This window comes from Antechinus flavipes, chromosome 2 (assembly GCF_016432865.1).
Source record: "Antechinus flavipes isolate AdamAnt ecotype Samford, QLD, Australia chromosome 2, AdamAnt_v2, whole genome shotgun sequence".
Classification (NCBI taxonomy): Eukaryota; Metazoa; Chordata; class Mammalia; order Dasyuromorphia; family Dasyuridae; genus Antechinus; species Antechinus flavipes.
In genome coordinates this window covers 630458987-630470507 of record NC_067399.1, presented here as the reverse complement: position 1 = coordinate 630470507, position 11521 = coordinate 630458987, and the positions used below count along the sequence as shown (strand labels likewise).

General features: G+C 39.2%; 1 long non-coding RNA gene across 1 annotated transcript; it reads right to left on the bottom strand.

Moving 5' to 3' along the window:
- Nucleotides 1–231: 231 nt before the first annotated feature.
- LOC127551875 (uncharacterized) lies at nt 232–9551 on the bottom strand. Its single transcript, XR_007951194.1, has 4 exons — nt 8591–9551; nt 7047–7139; nt 3799–3976; nt 232–1007 (listed from the first exon to the last, which is right to left on the bottom strand). It is a non-coding gene; the product is annotated as an uncharacterized LOC127551875 (long non-coding RNA).
- Nucleotides 9552–11521: the final 1970 nt, after the last annotated feature.

Here is an 11521-nt window from a genome sequence, read left to right as displayed (position 1 = left end):
TCCAAAGCAAGCACCAAGCCCCAGCTGGCTGAGTCTGTGTTCCAAATAATACCAAAAGAAAGAAGGCAAAAATCCATTTTAAACCTTCCACTCCTCCCTAAACATCATTCTTTGTTGTCTGAGGAACATCAAGAAAGACTTTTATTATTATCATTTTGTTAAAGCTTTTTATTTTCAAAACATATGCAAAGATAATTTTCAATATATACCCTTGCAAAACCTTGTGTTCTAAAATTTTTCCCTCCTTTCCCCCCCACCCTCTTCCCCACATGACAAGTAATCCAATATATGTTAAACATGTGCAATTCTTCTATACATATTTCCACAATTATCATAATGCACAAGAAAAACCAGATCAAAAAAGGGGGAAAAGTGAGAAAGAAAACAAAATGCAAGCAAACAACAAAAAAAGTGAAAATGTTGTGGTCCACACTCAATCCCCACAGTCCTCTCTCTGGGTGCAGATGGCTCTCTCCATCACGTCTATTTGAAATGTCCTGAATCACCTTGCTTTTGAAAAGAACCACAGCCATCACAATTGATCATCACATAATCTTGTTGTTGTGAGTAATATTCTTCTGGTTCTACTCACTTCACTCAGCATCAGTTCTCTCCAGGCCTCTCTGAAATCTTCCTGCTGATCTTTTCTTATAGAACAGTAGTATTCCATATCATTCATATACCACAATTTATTCAGCCATTCTCCAACTGATGGGCATCCACTAGTTTCCAATTTCTGGCCACTACAGAGAGGGCTGCCACAAACATTTGTGCACATGTGGGTCCTTTTCCCTCCTTCTCTTTGGGGTATAAGCCCAGTAGAAACATGGCTGGGGCAAAGAGTATGCAGTTTGATAGCTCTTTGAGCATAGTTCCAAATTGCTCTCCAGAATGGCTGGATGTGTTCACAATTACACCAACAATGTATCAGTGTCCCTGTTTTCCCACATCCCCTCCAACATTCATCATTATCTTATGCTTTCTCATTTCCTGCTCTCTTCTCTCACCTGAGAGGGGGTGGGGAAAGGAGGGAGGGAAGGAAAGAGGAGGGGGGAAATAAATAGATGGGACTGTACTGAGGTTCAAATGAAACAATGACAATGACTCAAAGCACTTTGAGATCCTTAAAAAACTTAATCAATGTCAGTTAATATTGTTGTTGTTGTCATTGTTATTGCTATTAACCTACAGTCACCAGAATTCAATTCCAGTGATGACTTCATTCCTGAGCCTTCTATTGCTTTTCTACTGAGCTCAAGCCATGTTTAGAGAATAATACAAGAACTTGCTGGTCAGTATTTAACAATTGGCCTTTCTAGCAAAAAAAAAAAAGTATGCATTACACACTTTTAAATTTAATTTGTTTTATTAAATTTTTAAGTGTAAACCCAATGACAAAAAAATCAATTTCTGATTTTTAAGTTGCTGATTTCCAAGTTGTACATACTATGCTGAAAATTTAACTATTGGCTCTTGCTAGTTAGAACTGTCTTGAGCATATAGTATATTTTACTAGGGATAATCCCAGGGGATCTCCTTTTAAGGCAAATTTGTTGATACATCATCATAAAGTACATTATTTTTATTCATCAACTAAAGAACTTACAAGTTTAATAATATTATTAATAACAGCTATTATCCGTATAGTATTTTGGAGTTTACAAAGTATTTTATATATCTCATTTTATCTTTATTTGACTTAAGGAATTTAAACTTAATTTTAATTAACAAAGTTTTATTTTAGTTTACAAATTTAATTTTTTTTTGAGATTTGGGTGTGTCTGGGCACAGCTGGCACACACTGGTCCCAAGTTCATGAACTTAATACTTGTCCACAAATTCCTGTGTGCAGGTCCCAAACCTCTCAATTAAAAAGAAACAAAAAGAAAGAAAAGAGAGGTCAGAGCTCAAACAAAGAGGGTCAGAAAGTCAGTCTGCAAAGGAAAGATTAAAGAGCTGGAAATTACTTAGTTTTATAGGAGTGTCCAAGCCCATGAAGATTTCTTAAATATTCCTTGTTAAGAACAGATGGGGTGGGGAGGGGATAACTAAAATCGTTCCTACATGGACTTGTCTCCCCTGTTGGAGTGTAAGCCCATTGACATCAAGGATGATTTCATTATGTTTGTATCTCCAGTGCCTAGCACATAGTAGGCACTTATAAATGTTTGTTGATAGATTGATTGGTTAAGGCTAGAGAGGAAGCTAACTGGCCTGAGAAGGAATGGTAAGACCCTGGAATGAGTTTCTAAAACTATCTGAAAGTGGTGGTGGGTGTTTTTAGTAGTACAAAAAGCTGATCAGATAATATCTATAAATGCTTAATTCTTTTCAAGGTTCTTTCTAATCGATCATCCCACAACCCTTCCCCATTGCAAGGCAGCACAGGCATTATTAATTTCATTTTCCAAAAGAAAATACTAAGATCCAATAAGTTTAAGTAAAACATGAAGCTCTAAATCTATTGACCAAAGACACAGAACTTCCTCTTCTACCACATCTCCCTAGTTCAATATGGCTGAAAACAGAGGGATGCCCGAGTTGACTCCTCCACTGCCCCTCCAGTTGCCTGTAAGCCTTCCAGGGCCCCAGTGGGCCACATCCCCAACTGAACCATGTACAACTGGAAGCTGGGAGGGAAGAAGAAACATGGCATGAAAGGGAACTTGGTACCTCACTTCTTCAAACCCCTCCTTTCTACCTTTGCATACCCTGTCATGTTCCAGTCCCATCTGAGAGATCAGTCAGTCCACAAGCATGTAATAAGCACCTACTGTGTGTCAGGCACTATGCCTGTAAGAAGGCAAAAGCTCAGTCCCTCAAGAAGCTCACATTCAGACTGGAAAGACAACAAACACAAAAGTGTACATCCAAGGAGCATGTGTCTGTGGGAGAATATGTTTCTCTGTGTGTCTGTGTATGTATATGTCTGTCTGTGTGTATATATGTCTGTGTGTGTCTGTGTCTGTGTGTCTCTGTTTCTCTGTGTGTCTGTATATGTATGTCTGTCTGTATGTATATATGTCTGTGTGTCTCTGTGTGTCTGTGTGTTTCTGTGTGTCTGTCTGTATCTGTGTCTGTGTGTCTATCTGTGTCTGTGTGTCTCTGTGTGTCTGTTTCTCTGTGTGTCTGTGTGTTTCTGTGTGTCTGTATCTGTGAGTGTGTGTTTGTGTCTGTGTGTCTCTGTTTCTCTGTGTGTCTGTGTGCATTTCTGTGTGTCTGTCTATGTCTGTGTGTGTGTTTCTCTGTGTGTCTGTGTGTTTCTGTGTGTCTGTGTCTGTGTGCATCTGTGTCTCTGTGTCTCTGTGTGGCTGTGTGCATTTCTGTGTGTCTATCTGTATCTGTGTGTCTCTGTGTATGTTTGTTTCTCTGTGTGTCTGTGTGTTTCTGTGTGTCTGTGTCTGTGTGCATCTGTGTCTCTGTGTCTCTGTTTCTCTGTGTGTCTGTGTGCATTTCTGTGTCTGTGTGTCTGCATGTATCTGAGAGCCAGGCAGCCCACTCTCTTGTGGTGTCGGGGAGCAGGACGGCATCTCAGCAGAACCTTTTCCTAACTTGTTTCCTCAACCTTCAGGCTCCAGCTCACCTCCTGAATGCCTAGGGATTGGATCTGGGCCAACTCCTTTTAAAACTGAAACTTTAGCTGGCTTTCTCTTCTCCCTTTGCATGAAGAGAGGGAAAACCAGGAGCAATGACCTTGGAAAACCTTCCTCTGTGATGTTTTCCAATAGGCAAAACACGATAAATCACTTTAGCATGGTTTGGTGCACTGCTTTCTCATTTCCTGCTCTCTGGTCTCACCTGAGCATGCAGGTGTTTGTTTGCTGGCTTGTTAGTCCTTCTGTTTGTCTAATGCGAAGCCATGTTCCTCGGTGCAGTGAGGTGGCTGGGCAGGCAGCTGTGAAGTCCCCCTTGGGCATTGCTCTCATGTGCCACAGATTTGTCCCCACTTCTATCACCCCGGAGAGGTCCTATAGTGCTGTAGAAAAAAAATGACAGACTGAGATGCCAAATTAAAATTCAGGTGTCCATACTCTGTGACATATGTTACAACCTCTCTGAGATAATAACACCTTCTTGGGCCTAACTCCCGGGGCTGCTGCTATGGAAAAAAAAAGAAGGAGGAGGAAGAAGAAGAGAAAGAAAGAAGAAAGAGGAAGAGGAAGAAAGAAGGAAGAGGAGGAGGAAGAGGAAAAGAGAACATTAATATGCAATTCTGAAATCTGCAAAAAGCTTTTGCACAAATGATCTCATTTAGGCAAATGAGCTCATATGTATATAAGTCCTTTATAATCATAAAGTGCTCTAAAAAGATGAGTTTTATTGTATGAATATGTACCTACTTTTTCCTTCAAAAGTATTTGTGAACCACAAATATAAAGTAGCCCAAGAAACTGAAAATGACTAACTAACCTGCAAGAATTCTGATTTCTTTCCTTACAGAAGGAGGGAAGTTACTCTTGACTATGTTTTTGTTGTTATTAGTGTTTGTTTTGGTTTGGTTTGGTTTTCTGAGCTGATTTGGGGAAATTAGAAAAGAAAATGGATGCCTTCTAATCCATCAGTTCTTTCTCTGTCTCTCTCCTCTGTTTCTGGCACTCTATCTCTGATTCTATTTTTTTTTTATTTCTCTGTCTCCCTACTTCTCTGTGTCTCTCTGTCTCTGCCTCTCTCTGTCTCTGTCTCTTTCTCTCTGGCTTTGTGTGTGTGCACACACACATGCACACATGTATGTGTCCCCCCTGCCCCCATCCTCACTCTTTCATTTTCTGAGCTTCCTTGTCACTTGTTCTAGCAGAGAGGAAAGAATTTCAAGGGGGAGAGTAGGAATAGTGTTTCCAAACCACTCCTTTAGCTTCAGATAGCATTGTAAATGACAAAATGATTAACATATGGTATTTATTTGATCCTCACAAAAAACCTATGTAATAGGCAGTAAATAGAAACACAGACAACCAAAGAGACAAATCCAAAGGGAAAGAAGAAATTCAGTGTTTTCTGTCCTCCCTGTCTCAATCACCTCAGACAGAACCTTGTGGGGAAGCTCCTATGTCAAGTGTGCAGATATGTAAAGTTATTCCCAGAATACTGGAGATCTAGATAAGCACTGGCAAGAATCTTCTAAATCATTCAATCCAATAGTTCCTACCTTTTTTAAGTATATGAAACACTCTTACACTATTTTAAAGACACAACAATTTAACATACTTATATGATACAGTTGCAATTTTAGTATTCATTGATGGAGGAAAGAATAATAACAAAAGTCTACTATCATGATTTATTGAATTAATAATAAATCATTTTATTATTAATAAGTAATAAATAGATAAAATAAAAAAGTAATAAATACTTTTAAATGAATTAGCATTTATTAATATTTGGGTAGGTTTTTCATACTGTCTGTAGATATTTATTTAGTCTCCAGATAAGACATTTGCTTGTTCATGCACTCTGTAATTGTCCCCACGGTCCCCCTACAGGTATCCAATAACATCAACTCGCTTTGTAAAGTGACTCACTCAAGATCACGAGGCTGCTCAGTGAAAAAGCCACGTCTAGGCTGGAGATTTCCCAATTTCCCACCTGGTACTCTCCACGAGATCCCCGTTTTCTTGGGGATAATGTTTTACCTCACTGTTTCCATTTTCCTCTCTCTCCCACACCTGATCGTTTTTGAAATGACAGGATGGCTAGGACACAGGATGAAAGTCTCAGTGATTGGTGCCATCTCCCCTCTTCCCAGAACCAGGGCTGTTCTGAAGGGGAAACATAAAATGACTAAGCAGGACAAAACCACTACCTGGGAGCAACAAGCAGCCCTCAGAAGGCCAGCAGGTAGGCACCCTCTTGTGCTTACAAAGAGCATCTTGTTGCTCCTGTCTGTCTGTCATCGGGTGTGGTGAGGAGGGCGTTTGGGGGTTGGTAGGGGAGGAGGAACAGGGAGAAAAGCTTGTCTTAGCATGACTGGGAAGGGCACACAGACAGGAACAAGTCCCTGCTGCTAATGCTGGTGCAGCTTGAGTCACTGGCCTGGGCCCAGCTGGGGCAAAGGCTCACAGTCCCTCCTCCCCTTGTCTCTCCAAAATAGGTGAAGATTCAGCACCAATTCTATAAGTCAGGGCAAAAACCTTCCCCACCACACCCCCAGAAAATGAAGTTTTGGTTGCTCCGGAGATTTTTTGGCTCTGCTCATTGTGTGTGTGTATGTTTGTGTGTGTACACATAAGTACATACACATACATGTGCCAGTCAAGCCAGGTGTTATGAGGGGGCAGGCAGGATCATCATCCAAGATGTTATGGCTGCAATCCCACATATCAAATGGCAATCAAGACCACACTAGTTGTTAACTAAATTAGCTTAAATTCACATTTTGTAGAGCAGCAAACAACCTCTACAAAGCAATACCTGAGCAAAAAGGAAAATGTCTTGCCCAGGAAATCACTTAGTATAAGGAGCTTTTTGAACCCCTATTCCAATGATAAAGTGGAAATAGTGGTCACTTCCCTCTCTGAACTTCCAGTTTTCTCACCAATTAAAAAGAAAGAGAAAGAAAAACAAGTCAGACTGGATGATCCCTAAGGCCCTTCCCATCTTAAAATCTTATGAATCAAAGTGTGGGAAATCTCATGGTCATCCAGTTGAACTTCACCTCATTTAATAGAGTAAGAAATGGAAGCCCAACACTGGATGGTGACTTGCATAGTCACATAGTTAGATAATGGCAAAAGAAGGATTTTAACCCAGTTTTCTTGATTTCTAATACAGGGATCTTTGACCAGTTAATTTGTAAAGCAATTAATTTTATTTCACTTCAACAAGCATTTTAAAATGCCTACTATGTGCCAGACCATCTAAGCAACTCTTGAAGAAAAAATACAAAGACAGTATTTTTTTCCCAAGGCATTGGAATTGTGACTTTCCCAGAGTTACACAGCTACTAAGTGTTAAGTGTCTGAGGCCAGTTTTAAATTGAGGTCCTTCTGACTTCAGGGCAGGTGCTGTATCTACTTACCACCTAGCTGCCCCTCAAAAATGGCACTTACTTTAATAGAGGAGTTTTCTCTTCTACACCATTGAAATCTTAGGTCCAGGTCCACACTCACTCTCTTCCAATGGACTAGATACTGTGCTAGGCACTGGAGAAAAAGAGATAAAAGTGAAAACCAATGCCTGTCTTTAAGGATCTAATGTTCTATTAACAAAAGCAAAATTTATATGAGGAAAACATAACATACACATATATGCTTACATAAATATCCACACTGTATACATACTATATAGAGATATAGGTGGGTAGATGTGTGTTTGTGTATGTATGTGTGTGTGTGTGTGTAATATATGGGGAGAAAGAATGAGAGAGAAGAAAGAAGAGAAGAAGAGAGATAGAAAGACAGAGAGAAACAAAGAGACACAGAAATAAAAAGAGAGACAGAGTAAAAGTAAGAAAGACAGAGAGAGAAACAGACAGAAAGAGAAGAGAGAGAAAGAGAAAGAGGGGGAAAGGAAAAGAAAGAGGGAGAGAGGGGAAAAGAGAGACAGACAGAGGCCAAGAGAGAGAAGAGAAAGAGATGGACAGATAGATAATAGATTTAAAGGCTCTATCATTTCTTCAGAACTAGGTAGAAAATTCCCAATGTGCTCTATAATTTAAAATCTTAGAGAGTTGCTTTGCCATTGAGATGTTAAATGGTTTTCCTAAAGTTACAATGCCAATAATGTCAGAAATGGACATTGATTCTCAGCCTTCCTGACTCCAAAACCAGCCCTCTATGCATTAGACCATGATACTGTAAAATACACAAAACTGGTATTTAAAGCATTTACTATGTGCCAGATACTTACTATGTGCCAGGCTTTATTTTTATTATTTCATCTGACTCTCACAACAACCCTGGGAGGTAAATGCTATTATTACAGATGAAGAATCTGAGGAGACTGAAGTTAAATTGTCTGTCCAGGTCACACAGTTAGTAAGTGTTTGAGGCTGGACTTGAATCCAGGACTTCCTGACTTCCGACCCAGAGCTCTATCTGCTGGGCTACCTAGCTTTACTGAAGTCAGTTCACGGAGGGTTTGTAGAAGGAAAGATCTGGAGGATCACAGCATTTGAAATAATCATTGAATGATACTAGGTTTCCAAGAGGTTTTGAGATGAGGAAGATGACTGTGCTAATTACCTCATCTCCTTCTGTTTTGTTTGTCCAGTTATCTATTTCCCTCTTTCAGGGTCCCCTTCTTTTTCTGTAAACCTTGGAGTTTAAATAGTAAGATGGTATAGTGAAAAGGGGATTTGACTTAAGAGTCAGGAAGCCCTGAGTTTGAATCCCACCTTAGACATTCATTGCCTACGTGACCCTATATATGCTCTGTCCCAGTTTCCTCATCTGTAAAATGGAAATAACAAGAGTGATAAAAATCATCTTCCTACCAGGTTGGTTGTGAGGATTTAAATATATAATACATACAAAGTATTTTGCAAACCTCAAAATACTATATAAATTCTAGTTATTATAATAAAAACCAATGTATGTTCAGTGATGGATTTCACCAATTCAAGAGTAGGACAAACATGAAACAGATTCCTCACCTAATGTTATTACTTCCACTAATTTCAATCTTTAAAGGATCCATGATTTCTTCCTCAGTATATCCACTGACACACAGATCAGTCCCCTCAATTAGAAGAAGATCTGTTAGCTCTGCTGTGAACAACAACATGAAAATTCATCGCAGAATCCTCAGATTTAAATGCTGGGTCATCTTCGACCTCAAGGAGCTTATATTCTAATGAGGAAAGACGACCATAAAAATGAATTGAAGGGAGGGAGGGAGAGGTGGTCCTACTAGGCAATTCATTCCACTTTTGGATATTGTTAGTTGTAAGGAAACTTCTCCTTGATATCAAATGCCCATTGTATAGATGGGGAAAACAATATCATTGATTACAAGTCAGAAGTATAATAGATGCAGGAGACAATATGATTGGCTGGAAATTTGGAATTCAGGGCTAGCAACAACCCCTCCTTCCAAATGTCTCCATAGAAAGCTCATTAGTGTGTCTACCTTTGTGTAAGAAAACTTCTTATATCAAATCTAAATTGCATAGATGGGAAAACAATATGATTGATTACAAAGTTAGATATGGGGGACAATATGATTAGATAGAAATTTGGAATTCAGGGCTAGCAACAAATTATCCATCCATCTTGTCTCTACGGAAAGCTCACTAATGGAAAACTTCTCCATAGAAAAATATGGTGTCCATCCACATCCACGGCGAGTTAATGTCACATTGATAACAGACCAAACTTTCTTGAAGGACAGTCAGAATTGCAGAGATAACAGACCAAGTCCCTGGTATCCACCTTCATCTTTCAAGGATCACAGATTTCCTTGTCACAAGAATAGAAAAGTGATTAGCAGGAAAGGGAACTTCTAAACTTAATTCATGTGACTTAGATAGTTACACAAAATGGTGATGATAACAAAAAGAAATCAATTACAGAATAGAATCAATTTGACTCTCTTGATTTTCACTTCCATATCATATTGTAGACTCTTGATTTTCACTTCTATATCATGTTATCATAAATCATATGTGATAATAGACTATAATCTTTTTCATGATCAATGACTAACCTGTTAACAAATCTCTTTGAATATTACTAGGCTAGTCCTAGACTGGCCAACAGAAATACTATTTAGGCCAGGCCATTTTTGCTTGGTAGGATCTGAAAGAGTTTGTCTTTGAGAATCACTGAGGCCTCAGGGGATATCAGTGAAGATATCATAGCAGTTCACATTATCTCTTTGTTTTAGGGTTTGCAAGGTACTTTTCTCATAACAATTCTGTGAGACAGAGGTTGTGAGTAGTATGAGTAGCACTATCTCAGGGGAACAAGAGCCAACCTGGAAGCCAAGACATGGAGGAAACAACATGAAGCCACTGGATACTCCAAATAGGAGTATATTTGTAGGAAAGTTCCCTAAGTAGGAAGCAGAACTTCTGAGAAGGGAAGGAGAGCATAGACAAAAGCCTAGCAGCTTTATAGCTTTGCTTGCAGCAAAACCTGGCCACTCAGTTTGGGTTCCATGATGTGAGCATCCTGGCAGAAATAAATGGATGTAAAAGATTTATTTATGGATAACAATGAGGTACATCAGAGTCTCAATATAAATTTCTAATGGTCAAACCAATACTAGATAGTTTGATATTCCCTTAACATTTTAGGAACCTAGTTATCTACATTTAAATTCCCAAAAAGTTGTTTGTTCTTTAATCAAAAGAGATCCTATGAAATATCATAGGTAGTTTCTTCCCATAACTCTCAGCTCACATAGCTCTTGATGGTGAAAATCACCATTTGTAGGCAGGCATGAGTGGAATGTCTTAGCATGGGACTCCAAGGTAACCATACAGTGCTAGACCAAAAAGGGACTGACAACTAGCCAAGAGGGTCCCCATGTGTATAGCATTTTACAAGTCTTAACACATTTTCGATTAATAGCCTAGAACATTGTCAGAACTGCCCTGGGTTCCGCAAGAGATAAAAAGCTATATAGGCTATAGCTAGAAAGAGCTTACAATCTAATTAAGAAGACAATGCTCAATGCATGAAATAACATACATAAAAGAAGTAGATAATGTAAAGTACTATTTTTAAATCTTAAAATCTATGTATTTATCAGTGACTGGAGTCAATATTGTAGTTTACATTTCTTCCAAAACAGCCCTTTTTAAAACTTTTTGTATTTCTGTCAAAGGCATCGTCTTTATCCCCAGATTCATGATCTCTCTATTATTATCATCTCCTTACTCTCTGTCACCTCGATATCCAATCGGTAGCCAAATCTTGCTATTCGATTTCCACAGTACTTGTCATGTGATAATCCAGATCTCTTGCCCACTTTACTGAAATGATCTCCCAGCTGGTGGTCCTTCCTCAGGTCTCTCCCCATTCCAGGCCATTTTTCACATAGCTGCCAGCTGGAGTTTTCCAATGACTCTTTGTCACCTCTAGGATAAAATATAAATTCTGTTTAGCTTTTAAATCCCTGCACAGTCTGACGCCAACCTTTCTTCCCAACCTTAGTGGACATTATTCTGGGAGCCAGCTAAACTGTTCTTATCTCTGTTCCTTACACCCCAAATTCATCTCCTTTGCAATGGATGTTCCTAAGCCTCCCAGAACCCTTCTCCTCCTTCAAGATGCAACTCAAGCACTACCTCTCAGAAGCTTTAACTGATCTCCTCAACAGCTAATACCTTCCCTCCCAAACTTCTGGTAATTAACTCTTCCATCATTTTTGTAGTCATCTTCTACTCTTTGTAACCCCAGGATTTCTTGGCAGAAATACTAGAATGTTCAGTTTACATATGAGGAAATCGAGGAAATAGGGTTAAGTGACTTGCCCAGAGTCACACAGCTAGGAAGTGTCTGAGCCTAAATTTGAACTTAGGAAGCTGAGTCTTCTTAACTTTAGGCCCTCCACAGAAAGCTATATACCACCTAGTTAC